Source organism: Oncorhynchus mykiss, unplaced genomic scaffold, assembly GCF_013265735.2.
Source record: "Oncorhynchus mykiss isolate Arlee unplaced genomic scaffold, USDA_OmykA_1.1 un_scaffold_373, whole genome shotgun sequence".
Taxonomy (NCBI): Eukaryota; Metazoa; Chordata; class Actinopteri; order Salmoniformes; family Salmonidae; genus Oncorhynchus; species Oncorhynchus mykiss.
In genome coordinates this window covers 83,010-105,488 of record NW_023493820.1, presented here as the reverse complement: position 1 = coordinate 105,488, position 22,479 = coordinate 83,010, and the positions used below count along the sequence as shown (strand labels likewise).

The following is a 22,479-nucleotide window of genomic DNA, read 5'->3' as shown; positions in this document are numbered from 1 at the left end:
AATTCATATGACCACTCTCTGGAATGAGGAGACCCTCACGAACACGGTGGTATTCTCAATTTTTCTCTACATCCCCCACAAGTGTCAGGAGACTCGTCTGAAGTCACAACCGTCTATGTGCCAAGTTCTGTTTGTAGAATCCAAAATCTTGGGCTACAAACTAATGTGACCCCACTTGTCGCAATGTTCTCCGTTTTGCCCTACGTTCCCAACAAGTGTCACGGGACTAATCTGAAGGTAACCTGTAGTGATTAAAATGATAGATTTTTTAACCAGGGACCTCTCGCAACCTAAGCCATAATCATACACCTAAACCGTGAAAGTGAATTATCACTTTCCACCAAAATGACGGTCAAATTATGAGTCGATGTCTCAATGTTGCTACTGAGCTGCACATAGCATTGGTGGTATAGTGGTGAGCATAGCTGCCTTCCAAGCAGTTGACCCGGGTTCGATTCCCGGCCAATGCAGAGCCTGAGGAATTAATTTGTTTTAGGGGCTGGATGTCATTTCAAGTGTATTACATTTGAATCATTATCCTTGTACTTGGAAGTCAGAATTGCTCCTACATTCTGCAGGTTATCTAAAATAATAAATGTTGTGCGACGTTGAACCAACAAGTGCTTATCAAAATAGATTTGCAGTCCTATCGCCAAAACCATTCAGCCACCTTGTCCTGCGCCCAAGAGGTGATAGTCGGCGTTCCAACAAGATCTGCCTGTCTGAGATTGTTCAAGGATCTGCAAAAGGGCTCATCCGGGATTTGAACCCGGGACCTCTCGCACCCTAAGCGAGAATCATACCCCTAGACCAACGAGCCTTATACCAGAAGTTATTTTTTTGCTTTCTGCAGCAATGACAGTGAAGATATCGATTGACGTGTCCATGGTGCTTGGAACGATTGAACATCATGTGAGTGTTTTGTGCTTTACTTGTGAGCATAACAGTCTTCCAAAATCTTGACCATGTTTCAGTTCAAATCTTCTGTAGTTCATCTGCTGTGTCTTTCACATTCTGTCTTGTTCAGTCGCGACAGCAAAATGATGACGAGTTTTTACAAATTAATAAAGTGCAAAATGAGATCAATTCATTTTTTTAAAAACAAATGAAAAAATAAGACTTCCAAAAGAATGGAACTCATTTATTTTGAGTCAAATGACGTAAAGGTACGTGAATCAAAGTCAATTAATTTTGAAAATACCCATTCAAATAGATCCGTTTTCAACTAGAGAGATTAAGACTCGGCGTATCCGTCTCAATCCTCCACAACTGCTTATGTTAACGCTCCATATTTGCAGTGAAAGATGGTGGACCTAGATCGGTTTTTGTCAAACCATGAGACAATACCTATAATCGGTCTTCTCACAAAAACATCTCTAGCTTCCGAACCGTTTGACCTACAAATTCATATGACCACTCTCTGGAATGAGGAGACCCTCACGAACACGGTGGTATTCTCAATTTTTCTCTACATCCCCCACAAGTGTCAGGAGACTCGTCTGAAGTCACAACCGTCTATGTGCCAAGTTCTGTTTGTAGAATCCAAAATCTTGGGCTACAAACTAATGTGACCCCACTTGTCGCAATGTTCTCCGTTTTGCCCTACGTTCCCAACAAGTGTCACGGGACTAATCTGAAGGTAACCTGTAGTGATTAAAATGATAGATTTTTTAACCAGGGACCTCTCGCAACCTAAGCCATAATCATACACCTAAACCGTGAAAGTGAATTATCACTTTCCACCAAAATGACGGTCAAATTATGAGTCGATGTCTCAATGTTGCTACTGAGCTGCACATAGCATTGGTGGTATAGTGGTGAGCATAGCTGCCTTCCAAGCAGTTGACCCGGGTTCGATTCCCGGCCAATGCAGAGCCTGAGGAATTAATTTGTTTTAGGGGCTGGATGTCATTTCAAGTGTATTACATTTGAATCATTATCCTTGTACTTGGAAGTCAGAATTGCTCCTACATTCTGCAGGTTATCTAAAATAATAAATGTTGTGCGACGTTGAACCAACAAGTGCTTATCAAAATAGATTTGCAGTCCTATCGCCAAAACCATTCAGCCACCTTGTCCTGCGCCCAAGAGGTGATAGTCGGCGTTCCAACAAGATCTGCCTGTCTGAGATTGTTCAAGGATCTGCAAAAGGGCTCATCCGGGATTTGAACCCGGGACCTCTCGCACCCTAAGCGAGAATCATACCCCTAGACCAACGAGCCTTATACCAGAAGTTATTTTTTTGCTTTCTGCAGCAATGACAGTGAAGATATCGATTGACGTGTCCATGGTGCTTGGAACGATTGAACATCATGTGAGTGTTTTGTGCTTTACTTGTGAGCATAACAGTCTTCCAAAATCTTGACCATGTTTCAGTTCAAATCTTCTGTAGTTCATCTGCTGTGTCTTTCACATTCTGTCTTGTTCAGTCGCGACAGCAAAATGATGACGAGTTTTTACAAATTAATAAAGTGCAAAATGAGATCAATTCATTTTTTTAAAAACAAATGAAAAAATAAGACTTCCAAAAGAATGGAACTCATTTATTTTGAGTCAAATGACGTAAAGGTACGTGAATCAAAGTCAATTAATTTTGAAAATACCCATTCAAATAGATCCGTTTTCAACTAGAGAGATTAAGACTCGGCGTATCCGTCTCAATCCTCCACAACTGCTTATGTTAACGCTCCATATTTGCAGTGAAAGATGGTGGACCTAGATCGGTTTTTGTCAAACCATGAGACAATACCTATAATCGGTCTTCTCACAAAAACATCTCTAGCTTCCGAACCGTTTGACCTACAAATTCATATGACCACTCTCTGGAATGAGGAGACCCTCACGAACACGGTGGTATTCTCAATTTTTCTCTACATCCCCCACAAGTGTCAGGAGACTCGTCTGAAGTCACAACCGTCTATGTGCCAAGTTCTGTTTGTAGAATCCAAAATCTTGGGCTACAAACTAATGTGACCCCACTTGTCGCAATGTTCTCCGTTTTGCCCTACGTTCCCAACAAGTGTCACGGGACTAATCTGAAGGTAACCTGTAGTGATTAAAATGATAGATTTTTTAACCAGGGACCTCTCGCAACCTAAGCCATAATCATACACCTAAACCGTGAAAGTGAATTATCACTTTCCACCAAAATGACGGTCAAATTATGAGTCGATGTCTCAATGTTGCTACTGAGCTGCACATAGCATTGGTGGTATAGTGGTGAGCATAGCTGCCTTCCAAGCAGTTGACCCGGGTTCGATTCCCGGCCAATGCAGAGCCTGAGGAATTAATTTGTTTTAGGGGCTGGATGTCATTTCAAGTGTATTACATTTGAATCATTATCCTTGTACTTGGAAGTCAGAATTGCTCCTACATTCTGCAGGTTATCTAAAATAATAAATGTTGTGCGACGTTGAACCAACAAGTGCTTATCAAAATAGATTTGCAGTCCTATCGCCAAAACCATTCAGCCACCTTGTCCTGCGCCCAAGAGGTGATAGTCGGCGTTCCGACAAGATCTGCCTGTCTGAGATTGTTCAAGGATCTGCAAAAGGGCTCATCCGGGATTTGAACCCGGGACCTCTCGCACCCTAAGCGAGAATCATACCCCTAGACCAACGAGCCTTATACCAGAAGTTATTTTTTTGCTTTCTGCAGCAATGACAGTGAAGATATCGATTGACGTGTCCATGGTGCTTGGAACGATTGAACATCATGTGAGTGTTTTGTGCTTTACTTGTGAGCATAACAGTCTTCCAAAATCTTGACCATGTTTCAGTTCAAATCTTCTGTAGTTCATCTGCTGTGTCTTTCACATTCTGTCTTGTTCAGTCGCGACAGCAAAATGATGACGAGTTTTTACAAATTAATAAAGTGCAAAATGAGATCAATTCATTTTTTAAAAAACAAATGAAAAAATAAGACTTCCAAAAGAATGGAACTCATTTATTTTGAGTCAAATGACGTAAAGGTACGTGAATCAAAGTCAATTAATTTTGAAAATACCCATTCAAATAGATCCGTTTTCAACTAGAGAGATTAAGACTCGGCGTATCCGTCTCAATCCTCCACAACTGCTTATGTTAACGCTCCATATTTGCAGTGAAAGATGGTGGACCTAGATCGGTTTTTGTCAAACCATGAGACAATACCTATAATCGGTCTTCTCACAAAAACATCTCTAGCTTCCGAACCGTTTGACCTACAAATTCATATGACCACTCTCTGGAATGAGGAGACCCTCACGAACACGGTGGTATTCTCAATTTTTCTCTACATCCCCCACAAGTGTCAGGAGACTCGTCTGAAGTCACAACCGTCTATGTGCCAAGTTCTGTTTGTAGAATCCAAAATCTTGGGCTACAAACTAATGTGACCCCACTTGTCGCAATGTTCTCCGTTTTGCCCTACGTTCCCAACAAGTGTCACGGGACTAATCTGAAGGTAACCTGTAGTGATTAAAATGATAGATTTTTTAACCAGGGACCTCTCGCAACCTAAGCCATAATCATACACCTAAACCGTGAAAGTGAATTATCACTTTCCACCAAAATGACGGTCAAATTATGAGTCGATGTCTCAATGTTGCTACTGAGCTGCACATAGCATTGGTGGTATAGTGGTGAGCATAGCTGCCTTCCAAGCAGTTGACCCGGGTTCGATTCCCGGCCAATGCAGAGCCTGAGGAATTAATTTGTTTTAGGGGCTGGATGTCATTTCAAGTGTATTACATTTGAATCATTATCCTTGTACTTGGAAGTCAGAATTGCTCCTACATTCTGCAGGTTATCTAAAATAATAAATGTTGTGCGACGTTGAACCAACAAGTGCTTATCAAAATAGATTTGCAGTCCTATCGCCAAAACCATTCAGCCACCTTGTCCTGCGCCCAAGAGGTGATAGTCGGCGTTCCGACAAGATCTGCCTGTCTGAGATTGTTCAAGGATCTGCAAAAGGGCTCATCCGGGATTTGAACCCGGGACCTCTCGCACCCTAAGCGAGAATCATACCCCTAGACCAACGAGCCTTATACCAGAAGTTATTTTTTTGCTTTCTGCAGCAATGACAGTGAAGATATCGATTGACGTGTCCATGGTGCTTGGAACGATTGAACATCATGTGAGTGTTTTGTGCTTTACTTGTGAGCATAACAGTCTTCCAAAATCTTGACCATGTTTCAGTTCAAATCTTCTGTAGTTCATCTGCTGTGTCTTTCACATTCTGTCTTGTTCAGTCGCGACAGCAAAATGATGACGAGTTTTTACAAATTAATAAAGTGCAAAATGAGATCAATTCATTTTTTTAAAAACAAATGAAAAAATAAGACTTCCAAAAGAATGGAACTCATTTATTTTGAGTCAAATGACGTAAAGGTACGTGAATCAAAGTCAATTAATTTTGAAAATACCCATTCAAATAGATCCGTTTTCAACTAGAGAGATTAAGACTCGGCGTATCCGTCTCAATCCTCCACAACTGCTTATGTTAACGCTCCATATTTGCAGTGAAAGATGGTGGACCTAGATCGGTTTTTGTCAAACCATGAGACAATACCTATAATCGGTCTTCTCACAAAAACATCTCTAGCTTCCGAACCGTTTGACCTACAAATTCATATGACCACTCTCTGGAATGAGGAGACCCTCACGAACACGGTGGTATTCTCAATTTTTCTCTACATCCCCCACAAGTGTCAGGAGACTCGTCTGAAGTCACAACCGTCTATGTGCCAAGTTCTGTTTGTAGAATCCAAAATCTTGGGCTACAAACTAATGTGACCCCACTTGTCGCAATGTTCTCCGTTTTGCCCTACGTTCCCAACAAGTGTCACGGGACTAATCTGAAGGTAACCTGTAGTGATTAAAATGATAGATTTTTTAACCAGGGACCTCTCGCAACCTAAGCCATAATCATACACCTAAACCGTGAAAGTGAATTATCACTTTCCACCAAAATGACGGTCAAATTATGAGTCGATGTCTCAATGTTGCTACTGAGCTGCACATAGCATTGGTGGTATAGTGGTGAGCATAGCTGCCTTCCAAGCAGTTGACCCGGGTTCGATTCCCGGCCAATGCAGAGCCTGAGGAATTAATTTGTTTTAGGGGCTGGATGTCATTTCAAGTGTATTACATTTGAATCATTATCCTTGTACTTGGAAGTCAGAATTGCTCCTACATTCTGCAGGTTATCTAAAATAATAAATGTTGTGCGACGTTGAACCAACAAGTGCTTATCAAAATAGATTTGCAGTCCTATCGCCAAAACCATTCAGCCACCTTGTCCTGCGCCCAAGAGGTGATAGTCGGCGTTCCGACAAGATCTGCCTGTCTGAGATTGTTCAAGGATCTGCAAAAGGGCTCATCCGGGATTTGAACCCGGGACCTCTCGCACCCTAAGCGAGAATCATACCCCTAGACCAACGAGCCTTATACCAGAAGTTATTTTTTTGCTTTCTGCAGCAATGACAGTGAAGATATCGATTGACGTGTCCATGGTGCTTGGAACGATTGAACATCATGTGAGTGTTTTGTGCTTTACTTGTGAGCATAACAGTCTTCCAAAATCTTGACCATGTTTCAGTTCAAATCTTCTGTAGTTCATCTGCTGTGTCTTTCACATTCTGTCTTGTTCAGTCGCGACAGCAAAATGATGACGAGTTTTTACAAATTAATAAAGTGCAAAATGAGATCAATTCATTTTTTAAAAAACAAATGAAAAAATAAGACTTCCAAAAGAATGGAACTCATTTATTTTGAGTCAAATGACGTAAAGGTACGTGAATCAAAGTCAATTAATTTTGAAAATACCCATTCAAATAGATCCGTTTTCAACTAGAGAGATTAAGACTCGGCGTATCCGTCTCAATCCTCCACAACTGCTTATGTTAACGCTCCATATTTGCAGTGAAAGATGGTGGACCTAGATCGGTTTTTGTCAAACCATGAGACAATACCTATAATCGGTCTTCTCACAAAAACATCTCTAGCTTCCGAACCGTTTGACCTACAAATTCATATGACCACTCTCTGGAATGAGGAGACCCTCACGAACACGGTGGTATTCTCAATTTTTCTCTACATCCCCCACAAGTGTCAGGAGACTCGTCTGAAGTCACAACCGTCTATGTGCCAAGTTCTGTTTGTAGAATCCAAAATCTTGGGCTACAAACTAATGTGACCCCACTTGTCGCAATGTTCTCCGTTTTGCCCTACGTTCCCAACAAGTGTCACGGGACTAATCTGAAGGTAACCTGTAGTGATTAAAATGATAGATTTTTTAACCAGGGACCTCTCGCAACCTAAGCCATAATCATACACCTAAACCGTGAAAGTGAATTATCACTTTCCACCAAAATGACGGTCAAATTATGAGTCGATGTCTCAATGTTGCTACTGAGCTGCACATAGCATTGGTGGTATAGTGGTGAGCATAGCTGCCTTCCAAGCAGTTGACCCGGGTTCGATTCCCGGCCAATGCAGAGCCTGAGGAATTAATTTGTTTTAGGGGCTGGATGTCATTTCAAGTGTATTACATTTGAATCATTATCCTTGTACTTGGAAGTCAGAATTGCTCCTACATTCTGCAGGTTATCTAAAATAATAAATGTTGTGCGACGTTGAACCAACAAGTGCTTATCAAAATAGATTTGCAGTCCTATCGCCAAAACCATTCAGCCACCTTGTCCTGCGCCCAAGAGGTGATAGTCGGCGTTCCAACAAGATCTGCCTGTCTGAGATTGTTCAAGGATCTGCAAAAGGGCTCATCCGGGATTTGAACCCGGGACCTCTCGCACCCTAAGCGAGAATCATACCCCTAGACCAACGAGCCTTATACCAGAAGTTATTTTTTTGCTTTCTGCAGCAATGACAGTGAAGATATCGATTGACGTGTCCATGGTGCTTGGAACGATTGAACATCATGTGAGTGTTTTGTGCTTTACTTGTGAGCATAACAGTCTTCCAAAATCTTGACCATGTTTCAGTTCAAATCTTCTGTAGTTCATCTGCTGTGTCTTTCACATTCTGTCTTGTTCAGTCGCGACAGCAAAATGATGACGAGTTTTTACAAATTAATAAAGTGCAAAATGAGATCAATTCATTTTTTAAAAAACAAATGAAAAAATAAGACTTCCAAAAGAATGGAACTCATTTATTTTGAGTCAAATGACGTAAAGGTACGTGAATCAAAGTCAATTAATTTTGAAAATACCCATTCAAATAGATCCGTTTTCAACTAGAGAGATTAAGACTCGGCGTATCCGTCTCAATCCTCCACAACTGCTTATGTTAACGCTCCATATTTGCAGTGAAAGATGGTGGACCTAGATCGGTTTTTGTCAAACCATGAGACAATACCTATAATCGGTCTTCTCACAAAAACATCTCTAGCTTCCGAACCGTTTGACCTACAAATTCATATGACCACTCTCTGGAATGAGGAGACCCTCACGAACACGGTGGTATTCTCAATTTTTCTCTACATCCCCCACAAGTGTCAGGAGACTCGTCTGAAGTCACAACCGTCTATGTGCCAAGTTCTGTTTGTAGAATCCAAAATCTTGGGCTACAAACTAATGTGACCCCACTTGTCGCAATGTTCTCCGTTTTGCCCTACGTTCCCAACAAGTGTCACGGGACTAATCTGAAGGTAACCTGTAGTGATTAAAATGATAGATTTTTTAACCAGGGACCTCTCGCAACCTAAGCCATAATCATACACCTAAACCGTGAAAGTGAATTATCACTTTCCACCAAAATGACGGTCAAATTATGAGTCGATGTCTCAATGTTGCTACTGAGCTGCACATAGCATTGGTGGTATAGTGGTGAGCATAGCTGCCTTCCAAGCAGTTGACCCGGGTTCGATTCCCGGCCAATGCAGAGCCTGAGGAATTAATTTGTTTTAGGGGCTGGATGTCATTTCAAGTGTATTACATTTGAATCATTATCCTTGTACTTGGAAGTCAGAATTGCTCCTACATTCTGCAGGTTATCTAAAATAATAAATGTTGTGCGACGTTGAACCAACAAGTGCTTATCAAAATAGATTTGCAGTCCTATCGCCAAAACCATTCAGCCACCTTGTCCTGCGCCCAAGAGGTGATAGTCGGCGTTCCAACAAGATCTGCCTGTCTGAGATTGTTCAAGGATCTGCAAAAGGGCTCATCCGGGATTTGAACCCGGGACCTCTCGCACCCTAAGCGAGAATCATACCCCTAGACCAACGAGCCTTATACCAGAAGTTATTTTTTTGCTTTCTGCAGCAATGACAGTGAAGATATCGATTGACGTGTCCATGGTGCTTGGAACGATTGAACATCATGTGAGTGTTTTGTGCTTTACTTGTGAGCATAACAGTCTTCCAAAATCTTGACCATGTTTCAGTTCAAATCTTCTGTAGTTCATCTGCTGTGTCTTTCACATTCTGTCTTGTTCAGTCGCGACAGCAAAATGATGACGAGTTTTTACAAATTAATAAAGTGCAAAATGAGATCAATTCATTTTTTAAAAAACAAATGAAAAAATAAGACTTCCAAAAGAATGGAACTCATTTATTTTGAGTCAAATGACGTAAAGGTACGTGAATCAAAGTCAATTAATTTTGAAAATACCCATTCAAATAGATCCGTTTTCAACTAGAGAGATTAAGACTCGGCGTATCCGTCTCAATCCTCCACAACTGCTTATGTTAACGCTCCATATTTGCAGTGAAAGATGGTGGACCTAGATCGGTTTTTGTCAAACCATGAGACAATACCTATAATCGGTCTTCTCACAAAAACATCTCTAGCTTCCGAACCGTTTGACCTACAAATTCATATGACCACTCTCTGGAATGAGGAGACCCTCACGAACACGGTGGTATTCTCAATTTTTCTCTACATCCCCCACAAGTGTCAGGAGACTCGTCTGAAGTCACAACCGTCTATGTGCCAAGTTCTGTTTGTAGAATCCAAAATCTTGGGCTACAAACTAATGTGACCCCACTTGTCGCAATGTTCTCCGTTTTGCCCTACGTTCCCAACAAGTGTCACGGGACTAATCTGAAGGTAACCTGTAGTGATTAAAATGATAGATTTTTTAACCAGGGACCTCTCGCAACCTAAGCCATAATCATACACCTAAACCGTGAAAGTGAATTATCACTTTCCACCAAAATGACGGTCAAATTATGAGTCGATGTCTCAATGTTGCTACTGAGCTGCACATAGCATTGGTGGTATAGTGGTGAGCATAGCTGCCTTCCAAGCAGTTGACCCGGGTTCGATTCCCGGCCAATGCAGAGCCTGAGGAATTAATTTGTTTTAGGGGCTGGATGTCATTTCAAGTGTATTACATTTGAATCATTATCCTTGTACTTGGAAGTCAGAATTGCTCCTACATTCTGCAGGTTATCTAAAATAATAAATGTTGTGCGACGTTGAACCAACAAGTGCTTATCAAAATAGATTTGCAGTCCTATCGCCAAAACCATTCAGCCACCTTGTCCTGCGCCCAAGAGGTGATAGTCGGCGTTCCGACAAGATCTGCCTGTCTGAGATTGTTCAAGGATCTGCAAAAGGGCTCATCCGGGATTTGAACCCGGGACCTCTCGCACCCTAAGCGAGAATCATACCCCTAGACCAACGAGCCTTATACCAGAAGTTATTTTTTTGCTTTCTGCAGCAATGACAGTGAAGATATCGATTGACGTGTCCATGGTGCTTGGAACGATTGAACATCATGTGAGTGTTTTGTGCTTTACTTGTGAGCATAACAGTCTTCCAAAATCTTGACCATGTTTCAGTTCAAATCTTCTGTAGTTCATCTGCTGTGTCTTTCACATTCTGTCTTGTTCAGTCGCGACAGCAAAATGATGACGAGTTTTTACAAATTAATAAAGTGCAAAATGAGATCAATTCATTTTTTAAAAAACAAATGAAAAAATAAGACTTCCAAAAGAATGGAACTCATTTATTTTGAGTCAAATGACGTAAAGGTACGTGAATCAAAGTCAATTAATTTTGAAAATACCCATTCAAATAGATCCGTTTTCAACTAGAGAGATTAAGACTCGGCGTATCCGTCTCAATCCTCCACAACTGCTTATGTTAACGCTCCATATTTGCAGTGAAAGATGGTGGACCTAGATCGGTTTTTGTCAAACCATGAGACAATACCTATAATCGGTCTTCTCACAAAAACATCTCTAGCTTCCGAACCGTTTGACCTACAAATTCATATGACCACTCTCTGGAATGAGGAGACCCTCACGAACACGGTGGTATTCTCAATTTTTCTCTACATCCCCCACAAGTGTCAGGAGACTCGTCTGAAGTCACAACCGTCTATGTGCCAAGTTCTGTTTGTAGAATCCAAAATCTTGGGCTACAAACTAATGTGACCCCACTTGTCGCAATGTTCTCCGTTTTGCCCTACGTTCCCAACAAGTGTCACGGGACTAATCTGAAGGTAACCTGTAGTGATTAAAATGATAGATTTTTTAACCAGGGACCTCTCGCAACCTAAGCCATAATCATACACCTAAACCGTGAAAGTGAATTATCACTTTCCACCAAAATGACGGTCAAATTATGAGTCGATGTCTCAATGTTGCTACTGAGCTGCACATAGCATTGGTGGTATAGTGGTGAGCATAGCTGCCTTCCAAGCAGTTGACCCGGGTTCGATTCCCGGCCAATGCAGAGCCTGAGGAATTAATTTGTTTTAGGGGCTGGATGTCATTTCAAGTGTATTACATTTGAATCATTATCCTTGTACTTGGAAGTCAGAATTGCTCCTACATTCTGCAGGTTATCTAAAATAATAAATGTTGTGCGACGTTGAACCAACAAGTGCTTATCAAAATAGATTTGCAGTCCTATCGCCAAAACCATTCAGCCACCTTGTCCTGCGCCCAAGAGGTGATAGTCGGCGTTCCAACAAGATCTGCCTGTCTGAGATTGTTCAAGGATCTGCAAAAGGGCTCATCCGGGATTTGAACCCGGGACCTCTCGCACCCTAAGCGAGAATCATACCCCTAGACCAACGAGCCTTATACCAGAAGTTATTTTTTTGCTTTCTGCAGCAATGACAGTGAAGATATCGATTGACGTGTCCATGGTGCTTGGAACGATTGAACATCATGTGAGTGTTTTGTGCTTTACTTGTGAGCATAACAGTCTTCCAAAATCTTGACCATGTTTCAGTTCAAATCTTCTGTAGTTCATCTGCTGTGTCTTTCACATTCTGTCTTGTTCAGTCGCGACAGCAAAATGATGACGAGTTTTTACAAATTAATAAAGTGCAAAATGAGATCAATTCATTTTTTAAAAAACAAATGAAAAAATAAGACTTCCAAAAGAATGGAACTCATTTATTTTGAGTCAAATGACGTAAAGGTACGTGAATCAAAGTCAATTAATTTTGAAAATACCCATTCAAATAGATCCGTTTTCAACTAGAGAGATTAAGACTCGGCGTATCCGTCTCAATCCTCCACAACTGCTTATGTTAACGCTCCATATTTGCAGTGAAAGATGGTGGACCTAGATCGGTTTTTGTCAAACCATGAGACAATACCTATAATCGGTCTTCTCACAAAAACATCTCTAGCTTCCGAACCGTTTGACCTACAAATTCATATGACCACTCTCTGGAATGAGGAGACCCTCACGAACACGGTGGTATTCTCAATTTTTCTCTACATCCCCCACAAGTGTCAGGAGACTCGTCTGAAGTCACAACCGTCTATGTGCCAAGTTCTGTTTGTAGAATCCAAAATCTTGGGCTACAAACTAATGTGACCCCACTTGTCGCAATGTTCTCCGTTTTGCCCTACGTTCCCAACAAGTGTCACGGGACTAATCTGAAGGTAACCTGTAGTGATTAAAATGATAGATTTTTTAACCAGGGACCTCTCGCAACCTAAGCCATAATCATACACCTAAACCGTGAAAGTGAATTATCACTTTCCACCAAAATGACGGTCAAATTATGAGTCGATGTCTCAATGTTGCTACTGAGCTGCACATAGCATTGGTGGTATAGTGGTGAGCATAGCTGCCTTCCAAGCAGTTGACCCGGGTTCGATTCCCGGCCAATGCAGAGCCTGAGGAATTCATTTGTTTTAGGGGCTGGATGTCATTTCAAGTGTATTACATTAGAATCATTATCCTTGTACTTGGAAGTCAGAATTGCTCCTACATACTGCAGGTTATCTAAAATAATAAATGTTGTGCGACGTTGAACCAACAAGTGCTTATCAAAATAGATTTGCAGTCCTATCGCCAAAACCATTCAGCCACCTTGTCCTGCGCCCAAGAGGTGATAGTCGGCGTTCCGACAAGATCTGCCTGTCTGAGATTGTTCAAGGATCTGCAAAAGGGCTCATCCGGGATTTGAACCCGGGACCTCTCGCACCCTAAGCGAGAATCATACCCCTAGACCAACGAGCCTTATACCAGAAGTTATTTTTTTGCTTTCTGCAGCAATGACAGTGAAGATATCGATTGACGTGTCCATGGTGCTTGGAACGATTGAACATCATGTGAGTGTTTTGTGCTTTACTTGTGAGCATAACAGTCTTCCAAAATCTTGACCATGTTTCAGTTCAAATCTTCTGTAGTTCATCTGCTGTGTCTTTCACATTCTGTCTTGTTCAGTCGCGACAGCAAAATGATGACGAGTTTTTACAAATTAATAAAGTGCAAAATGAGATCAATTCATTTTTTAAAAAACAAATGAAAAAATAAGACTTCCAAAAGAATGGAACTCATTTATTTTGAGTCAAATGACGTAAAGGTACGTGAATCAAAGTCAATTAATTTTGAAAATACCCATTCAAATAGATCCGTTTTCAACTAGAGAGATTAAGACTCGGCGTATCCGTCTCAATCCTCCACAACTGCTTATGTTAACGCTCCATATTTGCAGTGAAAGATGGTGGACCTAGATCGGTTTTTGTCAAACCATGAGACAATACCTATAATCGGTCTTCTCACAAAAACATCTCTAGCTTCCGAACCGTTTGACCTACAAATTCATATGACCACTCTCTGGAATGAGGAGACCCTCACGAACACGGTGGTATTCTCAATTTTTCTCTACATCCCCCACAAGTGTCAGGAGACTCGTCTGAAGTCACAACCGTCTATGTGCCAAGTTCTGTTTGTAGAATCCAAAATCTTGGGCTACAAACTAATGTGACCCCACTTGTCGCAATGTTCTCCGTTTTGCCCTACGTTCCCAACAAGTGTCACGGGACTAATCTGAAGGTAACCTGTAGTGATTAAAATGATAGATTTTTTAACCAGGGACCTCTCGCAACCTAAGCCATAATCATACACCTAAACCGTGAAAGTGAATTATCACTTTCCACCAAAATGACGGTCAAATTATGAGTCGATGTCTCAATGTTGCTACTGAGCTGCACATAGCATTGGTGGTATAGTGGTGAGCATAGCTGCCTTCCAAGCAGTTGACCCGGGTTCGATTCCCGGCCAATGCAGAGCCTGAGGAATTCATTTGTTTTAGGGGCTGGATGTCATTTCAAGTGTATTACATTAGAATCATTATCCTTGTACTTGGAAGTCAGAATTGCTCCTACATACTGCAGGTTATCTAAAATAATAAATGTTGTGCGACGTTGAACCAACAAGTGCTTATCAAAATAGATTTGCAGTCCTATCGCCAAAACCATTCAGCCACCTTGTCCTGCGCCCAAGAGGTGATAGTCGGCGTTCCGACAAGATCTGCCTGTCTGAGATTGTTCAAGGATCTGCAAAAGGGCTCATCCGGGATTTGAACCCGGGACCTCTCGCACCCTAAGCGAGAATCATACCCCTAGACCAACGAGCCTTATACCAGAAGTTATTTTTTTGCTTTCTGCAGCAATGACAGTGAAGATATCGATTGACGTGTCCATGGTGCTTGGAACGATTGAACATCATGTGAGTGTTTTGTGCTTTACTTGTGAGCATAACAGTCTTCCAAAATCTTGACCATGTTTCAGTTCAAATCTTCTGTAGTTCATCTGCTGTGTCTTTCACATTCTGTCTTGTTCAGTCGCGACAGCAAAATGATGACGAGTTTTTACAAATTAATAAAGTGCAAAATGAGATCAATTCATTTTTTAAAAAACAAATGAAAAAATAAGACTTCCAAAAGAATGGAACTCATTTATTTTGAGTCAAATGACGTAAAGGTACGTGAATCAAAGTCAATTAATTTTGAAAATACCCATTCAAATAGATCCGTTTTCAACTAGAGAGATTAAGACTCGGCGTATCCGTCTCAATCCTCCACAACTGCTTATGTTAACGCTCCATATTTGCAGTGAAAGATGGTGGACCTAGATCGGTTTTTGTCAAACCATGAGACAATACCTATAATCGGTCTTCTCACAAAAACATCTCTAGCTTCCGAACCGTTTGACCTACAAATTCATATGACCACTCTCTGGAATGAGGAGACCCTCACGAACACGGTGGTATTCTCAATTTTTCTCTACATCCCCCACAAGTGTCAGGAGACTCGTCTGAAGTCACAACCGTCTATGTGCCAAGTTCTGTTTGTAGAATCCAAAATCTTGGGCTACAAACTAATGTGACCCCACTTGTCGCAATGTTCTCCGTTTTGCCCTACGTTCCCAACAAGTGTCACGGGACTAATCTGAAGGTAACCTGTAGTGATTAAAATGATAGATTTTTTAACCAGGGACCTCTCGCAACCTAAGCCATAATCATACACCTAAACCGTGAAAGTGAATTATCACTTTCCACCAAAATGACGGTCAAATTATGAGTCGATGTCTCAATGTTGCTACTGAGCTGCACATAGCATTGGTGGTATAGTGGTGAGCATAGCTGCCTTCCAAGCAGTTGACCCGGGTTCGATTCCCGGCCAATGCAGAGCCTGAGGAATTCATTTCTTTTAGGGGCTGGATGTCATTTCAAGTGTATTACATTAGAATCATTATCCTTGTACTTGGAAGTCAGAATTGCTCCTACATACTGCAGGTTATCTAAAATAATAAATGTTGTGCGACGTTGAACCAACAAGTGCTTATCAAAATAGATTTGCAGTCCTATCGCCAAAACCATTCAGCCACCTTGTCCTGCGCCCAAGAGGTGATAGTCGGCGTTCCGACAAGATCTGCCTGTCTGAGATTGTTCAAGGATCTGCAAAAGGGCTCATCCGGGATTTGAACCCGGGACCTCTCGCACCCTAAGCGAGAATCATACCCCTAGACCAACGAGCCTTATACCAGAAGTTATTTTTTTGCTTTCTGCAGCAATGACAGTGAAGATATCGATTGACGTGTCCATGGTGCTTGGAACGATTGAACATCATGTGAGTGTTTTGTGCTTTACTTGTGAGCATAACAGTCTTCCAAAATCTTGACCATGTTTCAGTTCAAATCTTCTGTAGTTCATCTGCTGTGTCTTTCACATTCTGTCTTGTTCAGTCGCGACAGCAAAATGATGACGAGTTTTTACAAATTAATAAAGTGCAAAATGAGATCAATTCATTTTTTAAAAAACAAATGAAAAAATAAGACTTCCAAAAGAATGGAACTCATTTATTTTGAGTCAAATGACGTAAAGGTACGTGAATCAAAGTCAATTAATTTTGAAAATACCCATTCAAATAGATCCGTTTTCAACTAGAGAGATTAAGACTCGGCGTATCCGTCTCAATCCTCCACAACTGCTTATGTTAACGCTCCATATTTGCAGTGAAAGATGGTGGACCTAGATCGGTTTTTGTCAAACCATGAGACAATACCTATAATCGGTCTTCTCACAAAAACATCTCTAGCTTCCGAACCGTTTGACCTACAAATTCATATGACCACTCTCTGGAATGAGGAGACCCTCACGAACACGGTGGTATTCTCAATTTTTCTCTACATCCCCCACAAGTGTCAGGAGACTCGTCTGAAGTCACAACCGTCTATGTGCCAAGTTCTGTTTGTAGAATCCAAAATCTTGGGCTACAAACTAATGTGACCCCACTTGTCGCAATGTTCTCCGTTTTGCCCTACGTTCCCAACAAGTGTCACGGGACTAATCTGAAGGTAACCTGTAGTGATTAAAATGATAGATTTTTTAACCAGGGACCTCTCGCAACCTAAGCCATAATCATACACCTAAACCGTGAAAGTGAATTATCACTTTCCACCAAAATGACGGTCAAATTATGAGTCGATGTCTCAATGTTGCTACTGAGCTGCACATAGCATTGGTGGTATAGTGGTGAGCATAGCTGCCTTCCAAGCAGTTGACCCGGGTTCGATTCCCGGCCAATGCAGAGCCTGAGGAATTAATTTGTTTTAGGGGCTGGATGTCATTTCAAGTGTATTACATTTGAATCATTATCCTTGTACTTGGAAGTCAGAATTGCTCCTACATTCTGCAGGTTATCTAAAATAATAAATGTTGTGCGACGTTGAACCAACAAGTGCTTATCAAAATAGATTTGCAGTCCTATCGCCAAAACCATTCAGCCACCTTGTCCTGCGCCCAAGAGGTGATAGTCGGCGTTCCAACAAGATCTGCCTGTCTGAGATTGTTCAAGGATCTGCAAAAGGGCTCATCCGGGATTTGAACCCGGGACCTCTCGCACCCTAAGCGAGAATCATACCCCTAGACCAACGAGCCTTATACCAGAAGTTATTTTTTTGCTTTCTGCAGCAATGACAGTGAAGATATCGATTGACGTGTCCATGGTGCTTGGAACGATTGAACATCATGTGAGTGTTTTGTGCTTTACTTGTGAGCATAACAGTCTTCCAAAATCTTGACCATGTTTCAGTTCAAATCTTCTGTAGTTCATCTGCTGTGTCTTTCACATTCTGTCTTGTTCAGTCGCGACAGCAAAATGATGACGAGTTTTTACAAATTAATAAAGTGCAAAATGAGATCAATTCATTTTTTAAAAAACAAATGAAAAAATAAGACTTCCAAAAGAATGGAACTCATTTATTTTGAGTCAAATGACGTAAAGGTACGTGAATCAAAGTCAATTAATTTTGAAAATACCCATTCAAATAGATCCGTTTTCAACTAGAGAGATTAAGACTCGGCGTATCCGTCTCAATCCTCCACAACTTGCTTATGTTAACCCTCCATATTTGCAGTGAAAGATGGTGGACCTAGATCGGTTTTTGTCAAACCATGAGACAATACCTATAATCGGTCTTCTCACAAAAACATCTCTAGCTTCCGAACCGTTTGACCTACAAATTCATATGACCACTCTCTGGAATGAGGAGACCCTCACGAACACGGTGGTATTCTCAATTTTTCTCTACATCCCCCACAAGTGTCAGGAGACTCGTCTGAAGTCACAACCGTCTATGTGCCAAGTTCTGTTTGTAGAATCCAAAATCTTGGGCTACAAACTAATGTGACCCCACTTGTCGCAATGTTCTCCGTTTTGCCCTACGTTCCCAACAAGTGTCACGGGACTAATCTGAAGGTAACCTGTAGTGATTAAAATGATAGATTTTTTAACCAGGGACCTCTCGCAACCTAAGCCATAATCATACACCTAAACCGTGAAAGTGAATTATCACTTTCCACCAAAATGACGGTCAAATTATGAGTCGATGTCTCAATGTTGCTACTGAGCTGCACATAGCATTGGTGGTATAGTGGTGAGCATAGCTGCCTTCCAAGCAGTTGACCCGGGTTCGATTCCCGGCCAATGCAGAGCCTGAGGAATTAATTTGTTTTAGGGGCTGGATGTCATTTCAAGTGTATTACATTTGAATCATTATCCTTGTACTTGGAAGTCAGAATTGCTCCTACATTCTGCAGGTTATCTAAAATAATAAATGTTGTGCGACGTTGAACCAACAAGTGCTTATCAAAATAGATTTGCAGTCCTATCGCCAAAACCATTCAGCCACCTTGTCCTGCGCCCAAGAGGTGATAGTCGGCGTTCCAACAAGATCTGCCTGTCTGAGATTGTTCAAGGATCTGCAAAAGGGCTCATCCGGGATTTGAACCCGGGACCTCTCGCACCCTAAGCGAGAATCATACCCCTAGACCAACGAGCCTTATACCAGAAGTTATTTTTTTGCTTTCTGCAGCAATGACAGTGAAGATATCGATTGACGTGTCCATGGTGCTTGGAACGATTGAACATCATGTGAGTGTTTTGTGCTTTACTTGTGAGCATAACAGTCTTCCAAAATCTTGACCATGTTTCAGTTCAAATCTTCTGTAGTTCATCTGCTGTGTCTTTCACATTCTGTCTTGTTCAGTCGCGACAGCAAAATGATGACGAGTTTTTACAAATTAATAAAGTGCAAAATGAGATCAATTCATTTTTTAAAAAACAAATGAAAAAATAAGACTTCCAAAAGAATGGAACTCATTTATTTTGAGTCAAATGACGCAAAGGTACGTGAATCAAAGTCAATTAATTTTGAAAATACCCATTCAAATAGATCCGTTTTCAACTAGAGAGATTAAGACTCGGCGTATCCGTCTCAATCCTCCACAACTGCTTATGTTAACCCTCCATATTTGCAGTGAAAGATGGTGGACCTAGATCGGTTTTTGTCAAACCATGAGACAATACCTATAATCGGTCTTCTCACAAAAACATCTCTAGCTTCCGAACCGTTTGACCTACAAATTCATATGACCACTCTCTGGAATGAGGAGACCCTCACGAACACGGTGGTATTCTCAATTTTTCTCTACATCCCCCACAAGTGTCAGGAGACTCGTCTGAAGTCACAACCGTCTATGTGCCAAGTTCTGTTTGTAGAATCCAAAATCTTGGGCTACAAACTAATGTGACCCCACTTGTCGCAATGTTCTCCGTTTTGCCCTACGTTCCCAACAAGTGTCACGGGACTAATCTGAAGGTAACCTGTAGTGATTAAAATGATAGATTTTTTAACCAGGGACCTCTCGCAACCTAAGCCATAATCATACACCTAAACCGTGAAAGTGAATTATCACTTTCCACCAAAATGACGGTCAAATTATGAGTCGATGTCTCAATGTTGCTACTGAGCTGCACATAGCATTGGTGGTATAGTGGTGAGCATAGCTGCCTTCCAAGCAGTTGACCCGGGTTCGATTCCCGGCCAATGCAGAGCCTGAGGAATTAATTTGTTTTAGGGGCTGGATGTCATTTCAAGTGTATTACATTTGAATCATTATCCTTGTACTTGGAAGTCAGAATTGCTCCTACATTCTGCAGGTTATCTAAAATAATAAATGTTGTGCGACGTTGAACCAACAAGTGCTTATCAAAATAGATTTGCAGTCCTATCGCCAAAACCATTCAGCCACCTTGTCCTGCGCCCAAGAGGTGATAGTCGGCGTTCCAACAAGATCTGCCTGTCTGAGATTGTTCAAGGATCTGCAAAAGGGCTCATCCGGGATTTGAACCCGGGACCTCTCGCACCCTAAGCGAGAATCATACCCCTAGACCAACGAGCCTTATACCAGAAGTTATTTTTTTGCTTTCTGCAGCAATGACAGTGAAGATATCGATTGACGTGTCCATGGTGCTTGGAACGATTGAACATCATGTGAGTGTTTTGTGCTTTACTTGTGAGCATAACAGTCTTCCAAAATCTTGACCATGTTTCAGTTCAAATCTTCTGTAGTTCATCTGCTGTGTCTTTCACATTCTGTCTTGTTCAGTCGCGACAGCAAAATGATGACGAGTTTTTACAAATTAATAAAGTGCAAAATGAGATCAATTCATTTTTTAAAAAACAAATGAAAAAATAAGACTTCCAAAAGAATGGAACTCATTTATTTTGAGTCAAATGACGTAAAGGTACGTGAATCAAAGTCAATTAATTTTGAAAATACCCATTCAAATAGATCCGTTTTCAACTAGAGAGATTAAGACTCGGCGTATCCGTCTCAATCCTCCACAACTTGCTTATGTTAACCCTCCATATTTGCAGTGAAAGATGGTGGACCTAGATCGGTTTTTGTCAAACCATGAGACAATACCTATAATCGGTCTTCTCACAAAAACATCTCTAGCTTCCGAACCGTTTGACCTACAAATTCATATGACCACTCTCTGGAATGAGGAGACCCTCACGAACACGGTGGTATTCTCAATTTTTCTCTACATCCCCCACAAGTGTCAGGAGACTCGTCTGAAGTCACAACCGTCTATGTGCCAAGTTCTGTTTGTAGAATCCAAAATCTTGGGCTACAAACTAATGTGACCCCACTTGTCGCAATGTTCTCCGTTTTGCCCTACGTTCCCAACAAGTGTCACGGGACTAATCTGAAGGTAACCTGTAGTGATTAAAATGATAGATTTTTTAACCAGGGACCTCTCGCAACCTAAGCCATAATCATACACCTAAACCGTGAAAGTGAATTATCACTTTCCACCAAAATGACGGTCAAATTATGAGTCGATGTCTCAATGTTGCTACTGAGCTGCACATAGCATTGGTGGTATAGTGGTGAGCATAGCTGCCTTCCAAGCAGTTGACCCGGGTTCGATTCCCGGCCAATGCAGAGCCTGAGGAATTAATTTGTTTTAGGGGCTGGATGTCATTTCAAGTGTATTACATTTGAATCATTATCCTTGTACTTGGAAGTCAGAATTGCTCCTACATTCTGCAGGTTATCTAAAATAATAAATGTTGTGCGACGTTGAACCAACAAGTGCTTATCAAAATAGATTTGCAGTCCTATCGCCAAAACCATTCAGCCACCTTGTCCTGCGCCCAAGAGGTGATAGTCGGCGTTCCAACAAGATCTGCCTGTCTGAGATTGTTCAAGGATCTGCAAAAGGGCTCATCCGGGATTTGAACCCGGGACCTCTCGCACCCTAAGCGAGAATCATACCCCTAGACCAACGAGCCTTATACCAGAAGTTATTTTTTTGCTTTCTGCAGCAATGACAGTGAAGATATCGATTGACGTGTCCATGGTGCTTGGAACGATTGAACATCATGTGAGTGTTTTGTGCTTTACTTGTGAGCATAACAGTCTTCCAAAATCTTGACCATGTTTCAGTTCAAATCTTCTGTAGTTCATCTGCTGTGTCTTTCACATTCTGTCTTGTTCAGTCGCGACAGCAAAATGATGACGAGTTTTTACAAATTAATAAAGTGCAAAATGAGATCAATTCATTTTTTAAAAAACAAATGAAAAAATAAGACTTCCAAAAGAATGGAACTCATTTATTTTGAGTCAAATGACGCAAAGGTACGTGAATCAAAGTCAATTAATTTTGAAAATACCCATTCAAATAGATCCGTTTTCAACTAGAGAGATTAAGACTCGGCGTATCCGTCTCAATCCTCCACAACTGCTTATGTTAACCCTCCATATTTGCAGTGAAAGATGGTGGACCTAGATCGGTTTTTGTCAAACCATGAGACAATACCTATAATCGGTCTTCTCACAAAAACATCTCTAGCTTCCGAACCGTTTGACCTACAAATTCATATGACCACTCTCTGGAATGAGGAGACCCTCACGAACAC

At 41.3% G+C, this 22,479-nt stretch overlaps 32 non-coding genes across 32 annotated transcripts; 16 read left to right on the top strand and 16 right to left on the bottom strand.

Annotated features, from left to right (window-relative positions):
- Positions 1-398: 398 nt before the first annotated feature.
- trnag-ucc lies at positions 399-470 on the top strand. Its single transcript has one exon. It is a non-coding gene; the product is annotated as a tRNA-Gly (tRNA).
- Positions 471-748: 278 nt separating this feature from the next.
- trnap-agg lies at positions 749-820 on the bottom strand. Its single transcript has one exon. It is a non-coding gene; the product is annotated as a tRNA-Pro (tRNA).
- Positions 821-1,800: 980 nt separating this feature from the next.
- Positions 1,801-1,872, top strand: trnag-ucc. The gene has a single exon. It is a non-coding gene; the product is annotated as a tRNA-Gly (tRNA).
- A 278-nt stretch (positions 1,873-2,150) lies between these two features.
- Positions 2,151-2,222, bottom strand: trnap-agg. The gene has a single exon. It is a non-coding gene; the product is annotated as a tRNA-Pro (tRNA).
- Positions 2,223-3,202: 980 nt separating this feature from the next.
- Positions 3,203-3,274, top strand: trnag-ucc. The gene has a single exon. It is a non-coding gene; the product is annotated as a tRNA-Gly (tRNA).
- A 278-nt stretch (positions 3,275-3,552) lies between these two features.
- trnap-agg lies at positions 3,553-3,624 on the bottom strand. Its single transcript has one exon. It is a non-coding gene; the product is annotated as a tRNA-Pro (tRNA).
- Positions 3,625-4,604: 980 nt separating this feature from the next.
- Positions 4,605-4,676, top strand: trnag-ucc. The gene has a single exon. It is a non-coding gene; the product is annotated as a tRNA-Gly (tRNA).
- Positions 4,677-4,954: 278 nt separating this feature from the next.
- trnap-agg lies at positions 4,955-5,026 on the bottom strand. The gene has a single exon. It is a non-coding gene; the product is annotated as a tRNA-Pro (tRNA).
- A 980-nt stretch (positions 5,027-6,006) lies between these two features.
- trnag-ucc lies at positions 6,007-6,078 on the top strand. Its single transcript has one exon. It is a non-coding gene; the product is annotated as a tRNA-Gly (tRNA).
- A 278-nt stretch (positions 6,079-6,356) lies between these two features.
- On the bottom strand, positions 6,357-6,428 carry trnap-agg. The gene has a single exon. It is a non-coding gene; the product is annotated as a tRNA-Pro (tRNA).
- A 980-nt stretch (positions 6,429-7,408) lies between these two features.
- On the top strand, positions 7,409-7,480 carry trnag-ucc. Its single transcript has one exon. It is a non-coding gene; the product is annotated as a tRNA-Gly (tRNA).
- A 278-nt stretch (positions 7,481-7,758) lies between these two features.
- trnap-agg lies at positions 7,759-7,830 on the bottom strand. The gene has a single exon. It is a non-coding gene; the product is annotated as a tRNA-Pro (tRNA).
- A 980-nt stretch (positions 7,831-8,810) lies between these two features.
- trnag-ucc lies at positions 8,811-8,882 on the top strand. The gene has a single exon. It is a non-coding gene; the product is annotated as a tRNA-Gly (tRNA).
- Positions 8,883-9,160: 278 nt separating this feature from the next.
- Positions 9,161-9,232, bottom strand: trnap-agg. Its single transcript has one exon. It is a non-coding gene; the product is annotated as a tRNA-Pro (tRNA).
- A 980-nt stretch (positions 9,233-10,212) lies between these two features.
- Positions 10,213-10,284, top strand: trnag-ucc. Its single transcript has one exon. It is a non-coding gene; the product is annotated as a tRNA-Gly (tRNA).
- Positions 10,285-10,562: 278 nt separating this feature from the next.
- Positions 10,563-10,634, bottom strand: trnap-agg. Its single transcript has one exon. It is a non-coding gene; the product is annotated as a tRNA-Pro (tRNA).
- A 980-nt stretch (positions 10,635-11,614) lies between these two features.
- Positions 11,615-11,686, top strand: trnag-ucc. The gene has a single exon. It is a non-coding gene; the product is annotated as a tRNA-Gly (tRNA).
- Positions 11,687-11,964: 278 nt separating this feature from the next.
- On the bottom strand, positions 11,965-12,036 carry trnap-agg. The gene has a single exon. It is a non-coding gene; the product is annotated as a tRNA-Pro (tRNA).
- Positions 12,037-13,016: 980 nt separating this feature from the next.
- Positions 13,017-13,088, top strand: trnag-ucc. The gene has a single exon. It is a non-coding gene; the product is annotated as a tRNA-Gly (tRNA).
- A 278-nt stretch (positions 13,089-13,366) lies between these two features.
- Positions 13,367-13,438, bottom strand: trnap-agg. The gene has a single exon. It is a non-coding gene; the product is annotated as a tRNA-Pro (tRNA).
- Positions 13,439-14,418: 980 nt separating this feature from the next.
- On the top strand, positions 14,419-14,490 carry trnag-ucc. Its single transcript has one exon. It is a non-coding gene; the product is annotated as a tRNA-Gly (tRNA).
- Positions 14,491-14,768: 278 nt separating this feature from the next.
- Positions 14,769-14,840, bottom strand: trnap-agg. Its single transcript has one exon. It is a non-coding gene; the product is annotated as a tRNA-Pro (tRNA).
- A 980-nt stretch (positions 14,841-15,820) lies between these two features.
- On the top strand, positions 15,821-15,892 carry trnag-ucc. The gene has a single exon. It is a non-coding gene; the product is annotated as a tRNA-Gly (tRNA).
- Positions 15,893-16,170: 278 nt separating this feature from the next.
- On the bottom strand, positions 16,171-16,242 carry trnap-agg. Its single transcript has one exon. It is a non-coding gene; the product is annotated as a tRNA-Pro (tRNA).
- Positions 16,243-17,222: 980 nt separating this feature from the next.
- Positions 17,223-17,294, top strand: trnag-ucc. Its single transcript has one exon. It is a non-coding gene; the product is annotated as a tRNA-Gly (tRNA).
- A 278-nt stretch (positions 17,295-17,572) lies between these two features.
- trnap-agg lies at positions 17,573-17,644 on the bottom strand. Its single transcript has one exon. It is a non-coding gene; the product is annotated as a tRNA-Pro (tRNA).
- Positions 17,645-18,625: 981 nt separating this feature from the next.
- Positions 18,626-18,697, top strand: trnag-ucc. Its single transcript has one exon. It is a non-coding gene; the product is annotated as a tRNA-Gly (tRNA).
- Positions 18,698-18,975: 278 nt separating this feature from the next.
- Positions 18,976-19,047, bottom strand: trnap-agg. Its single transcript has one exon. It is a non-coding gene; the product is annotated as a tRNA-Pro (tRNA).
- A 980-nt stretch (positions 19,048-20,027) lies between these two features.
- trnag-ucc lies at positions 20,028-20,099 on the top strand. The gene has a single exon. It is a non-coding gene; the product is annotated as a tRNA-Gly (tRNA).
- A 278-nt stretch (positions 20,100-20,377) lies between these two features.
- On the bottom strand, positions 20,378-20,449 carry trnap-agg. The gene has a single exon. It is a non-coding gene; the product is annotated as a tRNA-Pro (tRNA).
- A 981-nt stretch (positions 20,450-21,430) lies between these two features.
- On the top strand, positions 21,431-21,502 carry trnag-ucc. Its single transcript has one exon. It is a non-coding gene; the product is annotated as a tRNA-Gly (tRNA).
- Positions 21,503-21,780: 278 nt separating this feature from the next.
- On the bottom strand, positions 21,781-21,852 carry trnap-agg. Its single transcript has one exon. It is a non-coding gene; the product is annotated as a tRNA-Pro (tRNA).
- Between the last annotated feature and the right edge of the window lie 627 nt (positions 21,853-22,479).